We start from the raw sequence: 22,220 nt of genomic DNA on the forward strand, positions 1-22,220 counted from the left end.
ACAGTTCTAAGATGGCTTTGTAAAATCTTCACTCCAAACAACAGGTATTATCTATAACTTAAGCAAGGTAAATATTTTCTCAGCCAAAAAGAAATCTAGGCTAGAAATACACCAATAATACAGACTTGATCCTGATTAAAATCAGTTATTCCATGAGGCTTATTCTTTTGGTGGATGGATGACAATTGAAATACTAGATGATATTTATCTACTGTAACAATTACATAAAATTAATTCATAATGTTCACTCAGTAACATTGTTTGCATATACTCCTATTGCTAGGAAGGTGCTATCTAATTCATTTTTCACACATCAAAATCCAGTAAATTGATATAATTATATTATCCTCCTTAGAAATGCTGATGGGGTCTGGTCTACATATCTCAGAGGGAAGAGAGGAGAACAGTGGGTGACATCATGTGCCATATGTTCAGCAATACCTATAGCACTGTAGGTACAATGGGCAGAGGTGAGAGTCTTTATGCCAAATCTCTTCATTGTTGGGGGATGTGATGAATTTTAAATTCATATTTTATTTATTTTCCAAGTACTGTATTTTCTTGTCTGCTTTTCTTAAAAAAAATTCATAGAATTTATTTGCCTCTTCCAGGGAAACCTGTAAACCAATGGAAATATTTTTGACTGTCTGACAATGTCTGATAAATATGCATTGTTCTTGAAGGTCAGTAGGTCAAATGATGGATATAATTTGATTCAATTTAATTTGATTTGATTTGAGTTTACAATAAATTTTCTAACAAATTGTAAGCAAACTGTTGTGTGTAAGGGTTAGTGGGGATTTTCCCATGTTACAAGGCCAATGGATTTGAAAAGCGACTATTTCTCCTGTTAACCCTGACTCAGGCTGCCTTTCTTCAGCAAATTTAGGCCCCAGAGAATCAACAGGACAAACCTAGGAGATTTTATTCCCCCAGAGACTAAACGAGGGTTTTGGAATTAGGTGTTTTGAGTCCTAATCATAGGTCTGTCAAAGAACTTTATATGCCACTATACACAAATTCCATTTTCTAGTTTTAAAAACTGAGTTAGATGATCTCACAGTCTCAGCACCAAGTTGATAACGAAAAGATTGTTGCTGGTACAAAATGCTACCATCCCATCACTAATGATTATCGTCAGGATTTATGATGTGCTAATTCAATTTAAGAAACGAACTCAAGGAAAGAATACGCCAGGATTTTTTTGATGCAGGTTAACGTCAGCAGAGAAAGTGTAATACTGTATTTGAAGGTGTGGACTGTGTATTTTTTCACTAGATAAATACTAATTCCCTTCCCAGCTTTCCATTCAAGTGGTGACTCCTAACGCCTGTGAACAAATGTGCTTAGCCCTGCTAATGCTGATAAAAACTACAAATCTGTCTCTTTCACTGTCGATCTACAAATAAAAGCCACACACTCCATCTCATTGTACCCTTAATGGAAAATCAGCAGGGCTGTTAGCAAAATTTCCAGGACCGAGAAAAGATAATATTAATTCAAGCACTTGAGGAAAATTCCCCAAATCCATCTTCTTCTCCTTGATAACATTATAGAAGTTTTTGATATACTGATATTTTGAGGAGTTTCAGCCTATGACTTACTAGCAATGCAATTTATTAAACAGTCACGTTAAATCATCTTCCACATAAGCCTCAAACTTGTCAACCATCTTAAACTCCCACCCTCAATAGTTTTAAAGATTTACAATGCAAGGAGAAAATTAGACCCATCTAGCATCTTGCCACCATATTTTCACAATATGGGGTTTTAGTTATCATAGGAGGAAGTGCCACCTTGGAAACAAAGGGACCTTGAGTACGTTTTAGAGGAAGGCATTGAGTTAAATACTGCTCTCCATTCTGATTAGACTGTTTGAGCCATTTAAAGGTGGTATAATGGTTAAGTTCATACACTCTGCTTTGTGTGCCTGGGGTTCACAGGTTCGGATCCCAGCACAGACCTACACACCGCTCATCAAACCATGCTGTGGTGGCATCCCACATGCAAAAAGTGCACAGATGTTAGCTCAAGGACAGTCTTCCTCACCAAAAAAAAAAAAAAAAAAAGAGTGAAAGAGATGAGCACATTTATTTTTGGTTCCACAAAATTCTGCTTTTTGACTTGTCTCGAGATGTGCATATTTTTATAGAGCACGTTAAGCAAAGGTAGCACTGTGCTGTGGGCTGTGGGAGTAATGACAATTAAGACAGTGTTCCACCTTCAAGGAAGGTGTTATCTTCTAGAATATAAGTTCTGGAGGGCAGGGAAGAGCAGAATCTGTTTGATTCGTTGAGACACTATAATATACCCACAATAAATAGTTGTAAAATCAATGGGAGAGGATGGGGGGTAGGAGACGCAGACGTTAATGTATACAAATGCCAGCAACTGAATCGCGGAAGAGGGGAGGGTGCCTTGTGGAGTATGGACTAAATATGCCAGTGGTCAGCCTTGTGTTCTAAAGGAAACCACTCCTGCTGGGGAGTACCCACACTCCGTATTGAAGATCGGACACATCTGGAGACAGGATTTTCATGAAAGTCCTTGAGGCAACGGTCTCAGGGTGTCATTCACCAAACATATTGAGAACTTGCTTTCTGAAAGGCGTATGCTGGGTACCTGATGAATTCAGAGAAACGTTTTGCCCTTCAGGAGTTTCCAGGCTTTGAGGGAAGGAAGGCAGGTTCAGAGCTGCTGAAATGAATGTACGTATGCCTTGTGTGAAGCTTCTGAGTGGTACAGAGGAACGTTATAGCAGTGAACCCACGAGCTGTAATAAAACTGTTAGGAGAGTCTGAACTTTAAAACACAGATGGAAAAGGCAGGAGTAACTGCCATGAACATGAATTAACCTGGAGACAGAGATTATGTGTGAACTTGCTGCATTCATTCTGTTTCAGCAATTCTAGCCTCTTTGCTTTTCCTCCAGCCTATTAGGCATCTGTCCCCAGGGCCTTTGCCCTTGCTGTTTACTCTGGTTAGAGCACTTTTTCCCAGTATCTGCAGGCTCACTCTCTTACCTCCATCAGGCCTTTATACTCATGTCACCTTCACCCCCTCCCACGTCCCTCATTGCTCTATTTGATATTACAAATTCCCTGCTCCCTCTTGTTTGCTTTCTTTTCTCAATAGCACTTACCATCCAAAGATTTTTGGGCCTCTAATCGAAAGTCACATTCCATCACCATCTGACACCTGGATCTGTTTTTCCATTGATTCCAAATTCAGAAGATGATAAAAAGAATGCTATATATTGACTCCCTAACAACTACAACAGGAAGATATCCATCAAGATGGAAAGATTACACCTAGGGAGGTGACTGACACGGCAGCATGAGGCATTCCAGAGGAACGAGTCTGGGAGAGCGTAACTTTACTGCAAGACGTGGCTCTGCCTTTTGGGACATTTCTCATGCTCTGCAATTTCAACGATGTTTTACATGAGCTGGATTTAATATAAATGATGAGAACTGAGCACCACCTACCAAGTTCTGGAATGCTGCAATTCTGCCAGTACGACGGGACTTGAGCACCTGCCTGACTCATGGAGAGTTAGAGGGGGAGACCTGAGAAGGACTTCCAAGACTCACTGACACTCACAAGAATCCAAACAATGTGGCGGAGCTCTAGCTGACTGAGAAATCAGAGCAGTATAGAGAGCTGTATGGTGCACAAAAGTCTGGCATGAAGCAAAGTCTTCGAGGAGATCAGGATTTTAATCCAGAGTTAAAAACTGAAGCTGCGCCCCAAATCCTGCCTTAGTAATGGTTATACCGGTAAGTCCTCGACTGGGCCAGACAACTCTCCACTGGCTCATCTTTGACGCCTGCCGCAAACATCCAGTAGAACTTGATGCATCAAAACCCTAGCACTGTATCCCAAAGCACTCCAGCACAAGAACTGACTTGGAAAATTGATCTTAGAGTCTGATTGAATATTTTCCCCCATCTGCTATGAGTTCACCATCAGCTGTACCCCTTTTTCTTTCTGATCACCTTCTGCTTCCCTGCCTAGGGCCATTTTCTTCAGGCATCCCCATAGAGTCTCCCAGTGGCATCCTACCTAAAGCCTTCCACCCTCTTACAAACCTGAAGCTAGACAGCACCATGATTGAAACACATTTCATTATTTTTTGAAATTGTCATAGTGAAAGGTATAACATTGGTTTTCTCAGTAGGATTTAGAACAGTGCTGTCCAATAGAAATCTTATGCAAGACGTGTAATTTCAAATTTTCTAGGAACCACATTAAAAAAGTAAAAATAAACAGGTGAAATTAAGGGAAAGTATACTTTATTTAACCCCATATATCCAAAATATGAAAATTTCAACATGTAATCAATATAAAAAATATTAATGAGATGTTTATGTCTTCAAAATCTGGGCTGTATCGTACACTACACCTCAGTTGGGATGAGCCACATTTCAAGTGCTCTGCAGCACAAATGGCAAGTGGTGCATTGGATGGTACAGGTTGAGATGTCAGCTCACATCTCTGGGGAGATCAGAAATGGAGAGTGATGAGCACTCTTGAATTTCCTGAGAATCTCTTCGGGCTGTGGGAGAGGACAGTAAGGAGGCAGGAATGGAAATATTTGAGAACCACCACAATGAAATCAGGCTTGTTCTTTATTCCATTTGCTTCAAAGGAATTCTACATCATGTCTGCTGACAAAGGTTATCTGACATTGCATAAGCTAACGTGATCGAACCTCTGATTTCATCATATATTACATGGGAAGAATAATATAGAAGTAATATATAACAATAACACAATAAAAATAATAATAATATCCAGCTCACTGGATTGTTGTGATGAAAAATGAGAAAGCACTGGATCTGGCCCGTGGCATAGTGATTAAGTTCAGCGTGCTCCACTTCAGCAGCCCAAGCCTGGGGGTTCAGATCCTGGGCTCAGACCTACACCACTCGTCAGCCATGGTGTGGTGGCAACTCACATACAAAACAGAGGAAGATTGACATAGATGTTAGCTCAGGGAAAATCTGCCTCAAGCCAAAAAGAAGGAAGGTTGGCAATGAATGTTAGCTCAGGGCAAATCTTCCTCACCAAAGAAAAAAAAAAAGGAAAGCACTAGGCAAAATAGTTCACAATATTAGTTTTTTATCTGGTAAAAAATTGGCCTTTTCATATTTTTAAAAAATACCTCTATTGAGGAATATTCAACATCCAATAAACTGCACACATTTAAAGTGTATAATTTGATACATTTGACATACATAAATATATACCCATGAAATCAATCAAAAAATGCACATATCCATCACCCCAAAAGTTTCTTCATGCCCCTATATTATTCCTCCTTCCTACTCCTCCCTGCCCCCCACCCCTCCTCATCTCTCATCTCCATGCCCAGGCAACCAATAGTCTGCTTTCTATAAATAGTTTGCATTTTCTGGAATTTTATGCACTTGGAGTCATAGAGTATGATATGTATATAAATATCTAGCTTCTTGAACTCAGCATCATTATTTTATGATTCACTCATGGTGTTTCATTTATCAATAGTTGTTGGAGGAGGTCCTTGAGAGGACGTGACAGTAGGTTGACCCATGAGCTTGACCCAGGCAATCATAGGCTTCTCCACCCCTGCCCTGTTCTTGGAATGTGCATTCTGCTTGCCTTCCCTACTCTAGAAGCTGCCTCAAGGACTCACCTTGAGAGAGCAATGTGTTGCTGAGACCATCTGGATGGTGTATGTGTTACTGAACCTGGTTAAGGCCTCTATATCAACTTTTTTTTTTTTTTGAGGAAGATTAGCCCTGAGCTATCATGTGCTGCCAATCCTCCTCTTTTCACTGAGGAAGACTGGCCCTGAGCTAACATCCATGACCATCTTCCTCTACTTTATATGTGGGACTACCACAGCATGGCTTGCCAAGCGGTGCCATGTCCGCACCTGGGATCCAAACTGGTGAATCTCGGGCCACCGAAGCAGAACATGTGCACTTAACCGCTGCGCCACCAAGTCGGCCCCATATATAAACTTTTAAGATTCTGGCAGGCTGGTGTGGAGATCTACTCTTCACGCGGCTGCTCAAGACAAGCCTCATATGTAAGTTCCATGGCTTGTTAAACCTGCCACCTACCAATCTGGAGTTGTTCTGCTTCTTTCTTTGGCGTCTCCTTGCCCTCTGTCTATGGGGGCCAAGTTGCAAACCAATAATGGGAGAGCCAACCACGAGACCAGAGAAAGGGGCTTTGGGAAAGTGGCCTCGAGGGGAAAATCCTGAGTTGGCCATTGACCTCTGTGTGGGGAGGGGTGACCCATGTGTTGGATGCTTGTGAACCATCAAGTGAGCACAGGGACACTTCCAAAACACCAGCAGGTCTAATGCACTTGTTTGAGGAACTGTGCATAGCTCACTGCAGCAAAGAAGGGAAATGCATGGCTGCTGCAGTTGGCTGACCTCCTCTGTGCACAGTTCAGCTGGCCACCAGTGCCCAGCTAGAGGCTGAAGCTCAAATTAGAAAGCTGGAAGAGCTGAGGTTAGAGAAGGAGGTGCAGCTGTCCACTACTCTGCTAGCTTCAGGGCTGGCAGGCAAGGTTGGAAGAGCAGGATAATCAGCTGGAGACCTTAGCATGCTGCTTTGCAAAGCTAGGAGGGCATCTCCCAAGCAGGGCTACCATTTGAGCTGGATATGTCTGTGACTCTGGAAGGGGTGGGTTGAGCACTGTGTTGGACACAACAAAAGGAGTGAGTACTCCCAGGATTTTGGTCCAGCTCTGGAAGGAGGCAGAAACTTGATACACTCCCACAGAGCAATAGCTTCTGGCAGTGTACACAGTGCTCCTCCAGATGGATTCTCTCATGAAGGAACAGCAGATCGTGGTAAGAATTTTCCTTCCTTATCAAGGGGTGGGTTGAGAATATGTTCCATTGAGCCACCTCTGCCATGCCTCAGTCTCTCATGTTGACTAAGTGGCCTGCCTATTTGCGGAGAGGAGCACCCTGGCTGCCAGCCCACTGTCTCTAGAAGTGTGGGTGCTAGTAAGCCCTGTAGAGTATGTAGGTCATCCAGACGCCTCTGCCCCTATTCCTGTGGCCACCCTGGTAGCCTGTGGAGGGAGAGAGGAAGAAATTCCCACTACTGCCTGTTGTACAGATGCGTGGAAACAGGAACGAGCTGAAGCAGCCAACGGGCTGAACTCAGAGCTGTCTGGCTGGTGATCACTTGTGAGCCCTGGTAGACTCCAGCATATTGCTACATAGGTGATCAGATCCGTGGAGAAAGACAGTTTTCACTTCATTTTCCATCTTGGTGCCTTTTATTTTCCTTTCTGGCCTTATTGCACTGACTATACCCTTAAATGCAATGTTGAATAGAAATGGTGAAACCAGAGATTTTTACCCTGTTTCTAATTTTAGAGGGAAAGTGTTCAGTCTTTCACCATTAAGTATGAAGTTAGCTGTAGACTCTTTTGTAGATCTCTTTATGAGATTGTGGAAGCTCCCTTCTATTCTTAGTTCACTGAGAGTTTAAATCAAGCATGAATGTTAGAACGAACTTGTCAACTGTTGATGTTGTCACTGGTTAACATCAAATGGGTTTTTAAAAAAATTATTGTTTTAATATGATGACTTACACTGATTGACTTTCAAATGTTAAACCTCCCTGAATTCCTGGGATAAACCCCACTCTATCATGACATATTATCCGTTTTATATATTGTTGGATTTAATAGGCTAAAATTTAGTTTAGAATTTTAGTTTAGAATCTGTGTTCATGAGGAATATGGGTCTTTAGCTTTCTTTTTTTAAATTGTGTTAAGAGCACTTAACATGAGACTTAACAAAATTTTAAGTGCGCAATACAGTATTGTGAGCTATAGTCACAAAATTGTACAGCAGATCTCTAGAATTTATTCATCCCGAGTAACTGGAATTTTATACCCATTGAACAGCAGTTTCCCATTTCCCCTTCCCTCTAGCGCCTGACGATCACCATTCTACTCTCTGTTTCTATGCGTTTGACTACTTTAGATGCTTCATGCAGTATTGGTCCTTCTGTGATTGGCTTATTTCACTTAGCACAATATCCTATAGGTTCACCCTTGTTGTCACATATGTCAGGAATTTTCCTTTTTTAAGGCTGAATAATATTCCACTGTGTGTATATACCACATTTTTCTTGATCTATTCACGTGTTGATGGACATCTAGTTTATTTCTATGTCTTGCCTATTGTAAATAGTGCTGCAATGAACGTGGGAATGCAGACATTGCTTCAGGATCCTGATTTCAGTTCTCTTGGACATATATCCAGAAGTGGAATTGCTGGATCATATATAGTCCTAGTTTTAAATTTTTGAGGAACCACCAAACTGTTTTCCATAGTGGCTGCACCATTTTATGTTCTCATCAACACTGTACAAGGGTTCCGATTTGTCCACACCCTTGACAAAACTTACCTTTTTCTTTCTTTTTTGGTGAGGAAGATTGGCCCTGAGCTAACATCTCTTGCCAATCTTCCTCTTTTTGCTTGAGGAAAGTTGTTGCTGAGCCAACATCTGTGCCAGTCTTCCTCTATTTTGTATGTGGGATGCCACCATAGCATGGCTGGATGAGTGGTGTGTAAGTTTGTGCCTGGCATCTGAACCCGTGAATCCCAAGCTGCTGAAGTGGAGTGCATGAACTTAACTGCTAACCACTGGGTTGGCCCCTGTTTTTTTTGATAACAGCAATCTTAACAGGTTTGAGGTGATACCTCATCTAGGTTTCGATTTACATTTCCTTGATGATTAGTGATGTTGAATATATTTTCATATACCTGTTGGCCACTTGTATGTCTTTGGAGAAATGTGTATTCAAGTCCTCTGCCCAATTTTTTTTTTTTTTTTTTTTTTTTTTTTTTTTTTTTTTGGTGAGGAAGATTGGCCCTGAGCTAACATCTGTTGCCAATCTTCCTCTTTTTTGCTTGAGGAAGGTTGTTGCTGAGCTAACATCTGTGCCATTTTTCCTCTGTCTTGTATGGGGGATGCTGCCTCAGCATGGCTTGATGAGCAGTGCATAGATTTGTACCTGGGATCCAAACCCGCAAAGCCCAGGCCGCTAAAGAGGAGCATGTAAACTTAACCACTACACCACCAGGCCAGCCCCTCTCTGCCCATTTTTTAGTGAGGTTATTTGCTATTTTGCTATTGAGTTGTAGATGTTCCTTATATATTTTGAATATCAACCCTTTGTCAGATATACGGTTTGCGAATATTTTCTCTCATTCTATAGGTTTCACTCTGTTGTTTCCTTTGCCGTGCAGAAGCTTTTTAGTTTGGTGTAGTGTCACTTACCTGTTTTTACTTGTACTTTTAGTGTCATATCCAAGAAATCATTGCCAAGACCAATGTCAAGAAGCTTTTCTCCTGTTTCTTCTAGGAGTTTTACAGTTTCAGGTCTTAACGTTTAAATCTTTAATGCATTTTGAGTTGATGTTTGTAGATGGTATAAGACAAAGGTCCAATTTCATTCTTTTGCATGTGGATATCCAAACTTCACAGCACCATTTGTTGAAGAGACTATCCTTTTCCCACTGGGTATTCTTGGCACCCTGTTGAGGATCAGTCAACCGTAGATGCATGGGTTTATTTCTGGACTCTCCATTCTGTTCCGTTGGCCTATATGTCTTTCTTTACGCCATTGTCATACTGTTTCAGTGACTGTAGCTTTGTAACATATTTTGAAATCAAGAAATTTGATGTCTCCAGCTTTGTTCTTCTTTCTCAAGATTGCTTTTGTTATTTTGGGTCCTCTGTGGTTCCATATGAATTTTAGGATTGTTTTTTCTGTTTCTGTAAACAATGCCATTGGGATTTTGATAGGGGTTTCACTGAATCCTTGCTGTGGGCGGTATGGACATTTTAACAATATTAAGTTTTCCAATCCATTAACATTTTATTTACATCTTCTTTAATTTCTTTCATCAGCATTTTGTAGTTTTCAGTGTATACATCTTCTACCTCCATGGTTAAGTTTATTCCTAAGTATTGTATTCTTTTTGTTGTTATTGTAAATGGAATTCTTTTCTTAATTTCTCTTTCAGATAGTTCATTGTTAATGTATAGAAGCATGACTGATTTTTGTGTGTTGATTATGTGTCCTGCAATTTCACTGAATTCATTTATTAGTTCTAACAGGTTTTTTTGGGTGAAATCTTTATGATTTTTTAGGTATAAAATCATGCCATCTGCAAACAGATAATTTTACTTCTATCTCTCTGGATTTGAATGCCTTTTATTTCTTTTTCTTGCCTAGTTTCTCCTGCCAGGACTTTCAATACTATATTGAACAGAAGTGATAAAAGTGTGCATCCTTGTCTGGTTCCTTTCAGTTTTTCACCATTTAGTAAAATGTTAATGTGGGTTTTTCATATGTGGCCTGTTTTTTGTTGAGGTAAATTTCTTCTAAACCTAGTTTGTTGAGAGTTTTTATCCTGAAAATTGAATTTTGTCAAATGCTTTTTCTGCATCTGTTGATAAACTCATGTGATTTTTATCCTTCATCTGTCAATGTGGTGTATCACATGAATTGATTTGCATAGTTGAACCAACTTTGTATCCAAGGGATAAATCCCACTTGGTCATGATGTGTGATCATTTAAATGTGTTGTTGAATTCAGTTTTCTATTCTTTTGTTGAGGATTTTTGTATCTATGTTTATTAGGGATTTTGGCCTATAGTGTTCTTTTCTTGTAGTGCCCTTATCTGGCTTTGGTATCAGGGAAATGCTGGCCTCGCTCAATTCGTTGGAGGGTATTCCCCACATCTGGTTTTTTAGACGAGTTTGTAAAGGATTCGTATTATTTCTTCCCTAAATGTTTGGTAGAATTCACCAGTAAAGCTCCCTGGACCTAGAGTTTTGAGGGGTCTTTTGGTGATAGGATGAGGGATATTTTTAACTACAAATCTATTTCTTTAATAGATACAGGGATATTCAAGTTACCTATTTCTTCTTGAGAAGTGTTGATTGTTTGAATCTTTCAGGAAATTTTGGTTCATTTCATCTACGTTGCCACAATTATTGGCAAAACGTTGCTAATTATATTAACTTATTTCCCTTCTAATGTCTGTGGCTTATGCAGTGATGTCATTCTCTTATTCCTGATACTGATATTTGTGATATTGGCTTTTATTCTTTTCTTCTATGGTTTATTTTGGATAGCTTCTATTGTAGTATCTCCAAGGTTACAAACATTTTCTTTTACAATGTATAATTTACCATTAATCCCAGACATTGTAGTTTTCATCTCTAGAAGTTTGATTTGACTCTCTTAAAAAATATATATATATCTTCTATGCCTCTGGTTAAGTTTTTGAAGAAATGGAAGACAGCTCTTGTAAGTGTTTTACTGTCCATGTATACAAATTATTACTAAGATCTATGTCAGATATGGATCTGTTTCAATTGCTTGATGTTTTTCTCCTTCTGATTATTTGTCATATTTTCCTGCTTCTTTGTATACCTTGTGACGTTTGTGTGAATTCTAGACATTTTGAATTTTACCTCGTTGGGTACTGGTTATTTTCATATTCCCATAGATCTTCTTGATACTTTTTCTTTCTGGAGTATGTTAAATCACTTGGAAATAGTTTAGTCTTGGAAGACCCAGCTTGTAAAATTTGTTACATGTAGGGCCGGCCTACATGGTTAAGTTGGCGCGCTCCACTTCTGTGGCCTAGGGTTTCGCTGGTTCGGATCCTAGGCACAGACATGGCACTGCTCATTAGGCCATGCTGAGGCACCGTCCCACATGCCACAACTAGAAGGACTCACAACTAAAATATACAACTATGTACTGGGAGGATTTGGGGAGAAAAAGCAGAAAAAAAAGAAGGTTGGCAACAGTTGTTAGCTCAGGTGCTAATCTTTAAAAATTTGTTACCTGCGACCAGGGCTGTGTTTAGCTGAGGGCAGATTGTTTTCCATTAATGATGCAAGACTCTTAGGAGTACCCTGCCCAGTACCCTGTGAATTATGAGGTTTTCTTACCTGGCTAGTGGTTGCAGGCACTATTCCCAGCCGTGTGTGAGCACTGAGAGAGGCTCACTCTAATCCTTCCAGGGATTCTCTCCTGGGCCTCGGGTAGTTTCATCGCATCATGTGCTCGTCAGTACTTTGCTGAATATTCAAGTGAATCCCTCTGCAGTTCTCCAGAGTTCTCTGTCTCTGCTTCTCTCTTCTGTGAACTCAAGTTGCCTTGGTCTTCCCAGTTTCATTTCTGTCTCCTCAACTCAGAAAGCCTGCAGCGTTCTGAATAGATTCTCTCTGCGCTGCAGATCTGAAACTCGCTGAAGGCGTTAAGCTGGGTAATCATGGGGCTCGCCTTATTTGTTTCTTTTCTTTCAGGGATCGCCATTCTTTGTTGCCCTGTGCCCAGAGAATCGAAAACTGTTGCTTCATATGTTTAGTCCAGTTTTTTGGTCCTTTCTGCCTCTTTCAGGTGACAGTGTAAATCCAGTCCACGTTCTCCCATCTTAGTTGGGAGAAGGAATTGTCTTTTATTGTTTCAAAAACCATTCATGTTCCTGACAATGTGATTTCCCTTAGAACTCTACCCCTTTGGTAGTAGACAGAGGGAAAAGATCATTGTTGCTAGAATGGACCACTAATATGCACCATCAGGTAGTGTGTCTGGTAGTGCTACCAAAAATGTTTAAAAAAATAAAAGAATCAGAGCTTAGGCCTCTATAATGTTGACTCGAAAAGGCTGTGACTCTTCAGGGGACGTGGCTCAGTCTCTAGTCTACATTTCTTTATTAGGTACAATGACTATGGGACGCAGGGCTCTCTGGGCCCCCATTTGCTCATCTAGAAGATGAGGATAGTTGTCATAGCTCCTCATAGGGTTCGTAGTGAGGATTAAATGAGATAGGATCTGCAGTGCTATTAGCTTCATACTTGACACACAATAAGTGCTCAAAAAATGTGAGAAAAATCTTTAATCTTTAAAGATACCTCCGAGTCTTTCTACTGCTGTTGAATTTGCAAAATGATCCACATTTACTTCAACCTTAGTCTTCATCCTTCATGATTACACACAAACACACACACACACACACACACACCCTCCTCTTCTCTGCAAACTTAAGAATAACTTCTTTGCTTGGCTTGTCACAATGGTGATATTTTAGTTAGTGGCTTTCAACATCAGAGTTGCTGTGTACTTAATGACCAGCTTATCCGACATCCGCATTTTCTTCAGAGAAGTAAACTGCAGTTTGGAGACAGGAGGCGATCTGTCCAAGGTCAGAGAGTTGGTTAGTGGTGGATTTGGGTCTCCAGATTTTCCATCCAGGTGCTTTTCCCATGAAACAGTGCTGCCTCTTTGTCTCATTCTCCAGGCTTCTTTCAATTCTGGTAAATACTTTGACATTCGCAAATAGGAATTTCACAGAATATTATAGATGCACCTGTGCCATAGTTCTATATAAGATTTTTAAGTTCTTTCCTCCTCTTTATGTGAGCGTGTGTGTGTGTTGGGGTAAGGGTGAGGGTTGGGGAGGAGTGGGAAATTCTAAGCAGACTCAGTATAAATCAAATTAGTTATGCCAAAAGAGAATCATGAACTGGCAGGCATAAGAGATCCTAAAGTCGATCTTCATTCTATAGCTGATGAAGTTAAGTTTGAAAATTTAAGTGACTTGTCTTAGTTTGACATTTGGATAAGTGAAATTTTAGTCTAGAGTACGTTCCATTAAATTCGCTGTCTTTTCACCACTTTGTAACTGCTTGCAAGATAATTAACATGGAGGGTTCTTACAAGTAGTGTGGTACAACTACGTGAAAATTTCTATAATTTCTTAAAAGAAATACTTTGGAGAAGGTAAGATCTCCATATCACTTTAAATACTAATTCTATTAGTTACTTATGCTATCTTTTTTTCCTTTTACATTAAACATATACCAACAATAACAAAAAAATAATCCTTAAGCTTAAGCATTATTTGTGATAGTGTGTACAGAAATAGTGCACACAAAAAAATATTTAAAATTAGATTTTGGCTTTAGGCGATTTTTGTAAATGAGACACACTTTTTTATAACTATATAAGTAACTTTACAACATCCAAATTATCCTGTAGGAGAAGTATGAATTTTATTACATCACAAATGTATATTATATGAATGCAAAATTGGATGCTGTTAAATCTTACCCAATCTGATTTTTAGAATGATTATGTGATTGCAATTCCATGAATAATAAGAATTTGTTTGGTAGTGGATTGATCATTTTTGTGAAAGTGAATTCATCATTTTCTTGAGTGTGTCTGATCTTTGGATCCTTGCGGGTAAATTTTCAGTACAGCACATGGGGGTTTAGCTATGTGAGTCCCATTAGTGTGAAACGGAGTTTTGCAGCTTAATGCATGAGCTGAGCAGTTGTTCTTTAATGTTATTTTAATATTTAATGGTTATTGCAGGGCTGTCAAGCTGGGATATTTCAACGAGAGAGATTTCCAGAACTTATGAGAGAGATTTTTAAACATCTATGCAGAGCAGATTGCAATATCTTTCATTATAAGAGGAAGAGTCTTTAGGGAGAAACAGTCCAATTCAAAAGAGAGTTTCCCTTTAGTTGTGGCAAACTTGAGACTGGGATAATCGATTTCTTATTTTTATTAGAATTATCCAAAGGATTCACTAAATTATTTTCATGAGGTAACTTAGAGATCAATCTAGTGAAGTTTTAATGGACTATCAAATAGAGCAGGATTAAAGGGCTTTTTGGTTTGGGTTTTTACTTATGTATACTCATTTTTACCATTAATTTTATAATTTTTTTGGCATTCTTGATTTTTTTTAAAATCCTGTAGGCAAAATTTACAGAGATGATTGACTGTGAAGAAACCTCCATGAAGAATCAACGGTCTTCACTACAAGCGAGATGATTTAGTCATCTCAGAGAAGTCTCTCTACAAGAATAAACGGCTGCATTCTTCCCACTGGGCGTCTCCCTAAATGCCTGGTGGCCCCAAGAAATCAGTACAACCTGGGTATTCTTGAGGGATGAGAACATCTGGCCTTCAGTCCTTAAAATATACTCCATATTGTTTTGATCAATTCTAAGGAACAATAAACCTATGTCTGAAGTAACCCAAGAAGTCATTCAAGGTCACAGGGGAGAAGACTCAAATGAAAAAAAAAAGACAGCTGTATTTATCCATCATTTATCCCTTCTTTCTCTTGAAAGTTCAAATTTCTCTTCTCTTCTTCCCCTCTGCCTGTAAACCTGTGCAAGTTTCTACATTCTGAAAATAAGCAAAAAAACCAGATATCTGCCATGCAGCTCTCCTCCTAGCTGTGTTCTTACATCCCTCCCCTCATTTATCACTCAGCCCTTTGAAAGAGCCATTTACCTTCACAGTCCCCTCTTCTACATCCGTCCTGCTCACTGGTGTTACCACTTACTTTTTGCTGGCCAACTCTGGTGACCTCTCCTCAGTATCTAACGGACTTGTCTACCCTTTGGTTCTTCATACCCTGAATTACTGCCTTCTTTCCACTTTTTTCTTCCCTCCCTTGCTCCTTTCTGTCTTATTTCAGCCATGTATTAAATACATTTTGTCAGACACGGCTCTGAGTACCTAACAAAGATAAATAAGGCATAGTCACAATCCTCAAGGGGCTTAGGTTCTGATGGAGAAACAGGAAAGCATCATTCTTTTTTCTGCTTTGTAATGCTAGAGCTTGGCCTCTGGAAACCACATTTCTCCTTTCTGGCTGACTCCCTTTTAGGTTCGGTCAATAGCGGACATGTGACAGAGAGCCAGGAAGACTGGAGCTGGGTAGAGAGGACTCACTCTTTCTGTTTGCTCCCTATTCCTGTCAATGATGCTCAACCACAGCCCTTCACTCGGGCAGCGATGGTTGGTTCCAGTCTCCAGCTTCTTGTTGGCATTCTCAGAGCCAGCTTCATGTGCCCTTGCATGGCTACCAGCACCAGCTGGGCAGTGCTCCACCTCAGAGGTTTGGGTTCCAGCTCTATGGAGCATATCCTTTGAGCTCCCAAGGTAGCAGCATCTCTAAGCAGTACTCCTTCTCAAGGATAGGGGTCCTGGCTCTGTGCGGACTGAGCCATGCAGAAGGTCCAGGCTGCACAGCAAACTGCTTTGCCACTTGGTTCCTTATGACCCAGAAGTTGATGGATACTCAGTGATCTGAGGCAAGTAGGGATGCTATAAGGAGCCTCTGGCAAGCCCCAGGAGGAGGATTCCAGCGCAGACCTCTAAGCCCTCTTCTCTTTAAGGGTTTAGGATGGTTTATAATTGTTCATTTTTCAAAAACTTTACTGAGATATAATTCATATACCACACAGCTCATGTATTTAAAGTGGTTGATATTTTTTAGTGCATTCACAGAATTGTGCATCCATCACCACAATCTAATTTTAGAACCCTAAACTCTCTTTTGCACATAACTATTCTCCTTTCAAAAAATAGCCCTTGGCTTGGCTTTTACTAGGTCCCGGTAGAGCAAATGAGTCACCACACGTCATTGAATGACTATGCAATATGACCTGCCCAGCATGAACTGAGTTTCCCTGACCCATCAAGGCATAGCACTGGGCATGTACAACAGCAAATCCATCGTCATGTGGAAATGTTGCAGAAGAGACTGGTCTTGAGCAAGCTCTGAAGACTCAAGTGAGTCGAATGAGTAGGTGGCACAGACTTCAACTCCTACTCATGCTGCATTGCCTCATTCCCTCAATCCACACCCATGGCCGTGTGTGGGATTTTCTTATAAGTTGACTGAGAGGTAAAACCTTTGGCCTGATTTACATATATGCATTAGTTTCTTCCGACTGTCATAACAGAATATTACAGATTGGATGCCTTAAACAATAGAAATTTATTTTCTCACAGTTCTGGAGGCTGGAAGTCCAAGATAAAGGTGCCATCCAGGTTAGTGTTGGGTGAGGACTCTCTTCCTGGCTTGCAGATGTCTGTCTTCTCACTATGTCCTCATACAGCCTTTTGTGCACAAGGAGAGAGAGACAGACAGACAGAGAGAGAGGGCTCTGGTGTTTCTTCTTCTTTGTGACAGTTAATTTTATGTGTCAACTTGAAAGGGCCATGGGGTTGCCCAGGAATCTGGTTGACCACTACTCCGGGTGTGTCTGTGAGGATGTTTTGGTTGAGATTAACACTTGAATCAGTAGATTAGTAAAGCAGTTTGCCCTCCCTAGTCTGGGTAGCCCTCATCCAATCAGTTGAAGGTTTGAAGAGAAAAAAAGGCTCGTCTTTTTCTACCAAGAGGGAACTCCTCCTGCCTGACTGCCTTGAGCTGTGGCTTTGGTCTTTTCTCCTGACTTTGGACTCAAACTGAAACATCAACTTTTCTTGGGTCTCAAACCTGCTGGCTTTTGGACTGGAACTTACACCACTGGCTTTGCCCTTTCTCAGCCCTTCTTCAGATTCAGACTGAAACTGCACCACCAGCTCCCCTGGGTCTCCAGTCTCCAGCTTGCTGACTACAGATCTTGGGACTTTTCAGCTTCCATAATCACACGAGATAATTCCTTATAATCTCTCTCCCCCACCCCCCCAACTCTCTCTTTCTCTCACGTATATATCTATCTCCTACTGGTTCTGTTCCTCTGGAGAAACCTAATACACTCCTCTTATAAGGACACCCATTCATATGATCTCATTTAATGTTTATTATTTCCTTATATGTGTATCTGCAAATACAGTCACATTGGAGGTTAGGATTTCAACTTATGAATTTTGAGGGGACCCAATTCAGTTCGTGGCAACATGGTTCCACATATGTTGGCACCAACCAGAAGTAGACTGCTGCAGCTTTACAATACAATCTGGAGCATCTCTGAAAGATAATGGTGCAAGAGAGGTGCAAGAGGTTCAAGTGGGTAGAACTTCAAGCAGTCCACTTGGTCTGGATGGAGAGCTGTCCAGAAGGATGGCTATACAGCAACTCCTGGTCAGTAGATAGCAGTTTGGCTGCATGGGTCGCCCAGGGATTTGGAAAGAACATGACTGGAAGATTAATGACAAGTAGATCTGGAAAAGAGGAGTGTAGATGGCCTTTTGGAATGAGGGCTGAATGTGAAGATGTATTCCATGTAAAAGCTTACAAAGGGACATTCACTGTAGAGAGGCCTCTCAGTTATCAGAAGGACAAAATGATACGTTCCATGGATGTCCATCAGCCTCTGTCTTGTCCCAGTCATCCTAGTGCTTGCTCAATGAACCCATTTAAAAGCAGCCATGGTGGCACTGATGAAGGCTATGCATGAGCTCATCTTCCCCTGAACTAAAGTGATCTGGCTTGTGCCACTATGCACAAGTGCCTAATTTGCGAATAAAAGAGACCAATATTGAGCTCCTTGCATGAAATCACTACTCTAGAGCACCAGCAAGCTACCAAGAGACAGGTTGATAACACTGACTTCCTTCCATCATGGAGGAGGCAGCAATTTGACCTCACTGAACATGGATTTACCCTTCCTGCATATAATGTTTTTGCTGGCACGATCATCTGGAGACTTAACCTCTTATTCACCATCATGGTATGCCACACAACACTACTGCTTTTAAAGGAATTTATTTCATAACAAAGAAAGTATAGCAATGAGCTTGAGTGCATAAAATTCACTGGTCTTAGAACCACCCCATCACCCTTTCTCCTCTCTCTCTCTCTCTTTATCTACACCTCCCTCAGATCCCTTGCTTTGGGGAAATCAAGCTGCCATGTTGTCATCAACATGCAATATGACCTTTCCAGTGTGAACTGAGTGTTACCTGACTCATCGAGGCATAACGGAACAGAGTTCAAGGAATTGATGTCTCCACTAAGAACCACTGAGGACCTGAGGCCTGACAACAGACATGTTAGTGAACTTAGAAGTGGTTTTTCCCCAGTTGATCCTTGAGATGACTGAGTCCCTGCTGACACCTTGCTTATAGTCTGGTGAGAGACCCTAAGACTGAGGAACTGAATGCCATAGCTGGCTTCCTGACCCACAGAAACTGGGAGATACGTTTGCTGTTTGTGTGTGTGTGTGTGTGTGTGTGTGTGTGAGGCAGATTGGCTCCGAGCTAACATCTGTGGCCAATCTTCCTCTTTTTGCTTGACAAAGACTATCGCTGAGCTAACATCTGTGCCAATCTTCCTGTACTTTGTGTGGGACACTGCCATAGCGTGGCTTGACGAGTGGTGCCATGTCCGTGCTGCGAACCCAGGGCCACCACCAAAGCAGAGGGCGCAAACTTAACCACTACACCTGGCCCGTTTGCTGTTTTAAGCAACTCTTTTGGGTTCATTTGTTATGCAGCAATAGATCAATTATGCATATATTAAATAAGTGAATAAAGTTGCTAATATATTTTGAACAATTTAAATACGTGCTTTAGAAATATTCCCAGCTTCAGTTTTTAAAAAGATCACTTTGGTGCCAATATGGACAATTATGTTGGGTGAGACTTCGGACAGGAGAGTACGAGGCTCACATGACAGTAATCTAGGTGTGAAGTGAAGACCTTGACAGTGAGAATGGAGAGAAGTTGGCTTCAAAGAGATACTTAGGAGGTGCCTCTGTCAGACCTGGGCAACCAATAGGATGTAAAACACTTTCCTTCTATAAAAACATGGGACTCTACTCCCACTGTATTCCCTCTCTCTAATCTGGTTCTTCTTTTTCATCCTCTTTGCTAGAACACCCTCCCCTCCTCTGTCTCCCCTGAAGTGGTCAGAGTTCCTGGAGACTTCATACTAGGCAATCTCATCTGGTCCCGTGGCTTCTGTCACCATCTATATCCTGACAACTCCCACATCCCTCCTCCCAACACGCCTCTCTTGGGAGTGCAAGTTCCGTATTTCCAACTCCACACAAAACCCCACATTTTCTAGTTCAGCAATGTGCAAACTTTTTCTGGGCTTTGCAGGCCACACAGGTTCTGTTGCAACTACTCAGCTCTGGGGTTGTAGTGTGATTGTAGCCAGAGACAATACATAAATGAACGAGCACACCTGTGTTCCAATAATACTTTATTTATGGACAGTGAAATTGGGATTTCATATAATGTCCACTTGTCATGAAGTATTATTTTCCTTTTGGTGTTTTTGGCCATTGGAAAATATAAAAACGACCCTTAGCTCTTGGGCTTTGTGGGCTGTAACTTGCAGACCACCGTTCTACTGCCTACTATGTTTCTAGCCTCATTTCCTGGGATTCTTTGCACTCAAGACGAAGTAAATCTAGTGCTCCTTTTTATGTCCTTCAATGACTATCTATGGAGTTCCCATTGACTTGGATCCCCTCCTGCCTCACTTCACCCTGTGAACCCCTCATGGTTGATGATTACTGGCTCAATTGTACTCAGCTCAGTGAGCCTTCTCAGATTCCCCCAGGCAGAATTATTTTCTCCCTCCTCTGTTCTCTCAAAGTACTCTGTTCCTATCTCTGTTATGGCAGGTATCACATCATAGTGTCATTTATCTTTTTAAGTACCTGTCTGCAATGTTGGCCTATGAACTCCTCAGTGTCAAACATCCCGCCATATTCATCTTACTATAAGTCTTCACTCAACAACGTCTTGAAGGGACTCGCATAGGAAAGCCAACATTTTGTATAAAGTGCTACAGATTATTTCTAGAAATTTCGACCATAAAGATAAGTGTTTTCATTAAAATTATGGCTGTTTATATTTGAAGTCCAGCTTTTTGGGGAATAGAATATTATCTTCTGAAAGCCAGTTTTCATAATACTATTTGGAGGATCAAATATTAAAATTCTTATAAAATATTTTATAATCTACATACAGATATACAAATGTTAATCTTCATTAATATTATTGCCACTTCTCAAACTACAACTCCTACAGTTACTATTGCTATAGGTTTGACTATAAACTTGCTTTTAAAAGAAATTTGCCTCATTGTTGTAAGGATTTTAGTTCCAGTAATAGAAGTTTATCTTACCTTCTAAAGCATATATTTTCTGATTTATTTTTGTAGATATTTTGGCTCATGATATGAACTCTTTTGCTTTTGTTATCATTTGTGTTTGCAGTAAAATTAAACAGTTTTTCCATGACCTCTGTATTCATATGATTTTTTTTCAAAAAAAGAGGCAGTGTTTTTCATTTTTTTCTAGAATATGTCCATCCAAATATGATTTCTCATTCCACCTTCGTAAAATCTGTTCTTTTAACCAAGTGTAATCCTGGAGATAATTTCAGATTCAGGCAAGAGGACTGGCAGCCTTTGACACTGGACTACTTTATAATGGAGAAAAGTATTTCAATTTCTCCCCTATTAATTTCTATCGAAAGTCTGCTTTACTTTCCTCTCCCCCAGTGGACGTATTTCTGTTTGATTTCAATTGAAAATGAAATGTCAGCATTTTGGGATGCATTGTGCTGTTTACGGTGCACACGATTCCCACTCATTAGGGAGAAGGCATCATGTTTGGAGGAAACCCAGTTGGGATGAAAAAGTAGATTTCTGTTTCACATTTTCATTAGAAATATGAACTAGGATGTATTTGACAAGGCCTCTATTTAAAGGAAGAATCTGTGGCAATAAGGTTCCCAATTCCCACATCACTCACTATTTTCAGTTTATTTGGAGGTTTCCTCTATTAGATCATATTTTCCTTATTCCCATGCTAAATTTATCTAGAAACAATCTCATCTTCATTTCTGGTCCGTGAGTACTATGTACTGCTGAGAATAAGCGCCTAAAGATTGGTGAAGTATTTATGGTTCTTAAAGAAGTTGATTACATTAAAGGTAGTATTTGACGTAGGTTTGGTGTTCCAAGAGAAAATTTCCCCGCTTCAGTTTTTGATGATCTGAGTCTTGACACCTAAAAATTCAAAGGGATGTGAAACTTCAGAAGAGTTAGCATCATTCTGTTTCTTCTCTCTCAAGGAAATGGGCATATGTAGATAGTTACGGAAATACATTGGTAGTGATGACAGCTTGACCAGGAGTGTAAAATGTATGATAACGTGATCACTTTTAAAAATTTCAACAAGAAATCTATAATATTTCCTGAAGTGCCAGCATCTGGAAAATGGAATGTTTTTCCACTTAAAAGCAAATAATATATTGTTGCAATTTTGTTCGTAAGAGAAAAATGATGAAGGAATATGCTTCCTGACTGTATCCCATTTGGCAAAACCTAGTACATGAACGGGGAGAAGCGCAGATTGTATAGCCAAATTTCATATGGAGTTA

At 40.4% G+C, this 22,220-nt stretch overlaps 1 long non-coding RNA gene across 1 annotated transcript; it reads left to right on the forward strand.

Moving 5' to 3' along the window:
• The first annotated feature begins 6,567 nt into the window (after positions 1-6,567).
• Positions 6,568-21,073, forward strand: LOC138925418 (uncharacterized). The gene is made up of 2 exons (XR_011441541.1): positions 6,568-6,854; positions 14,829-21,073. It is a non-coding gene; the product is annotated as an uncharacterized lncRNA (long non-coding RNA).
• The last annotated feature ends 1,147 nt before the right edge of the window (positions 21,074-22,220 follow it).

This window comes from Equus caballus, chromosome 8, assembly GCF_041296265.1.
Source record: "Equus caballus isolate H_3958 breed thoroughbred chromosome 8, TB-T2T, whole genome shotgun sequence".
Taxonomy (NCBI): domain Eukaryota; kingdom Metazoa; phylum Chordata; class Mammalia; order Perissodactyla; family Equidae; genus Equus; species Equus caballus.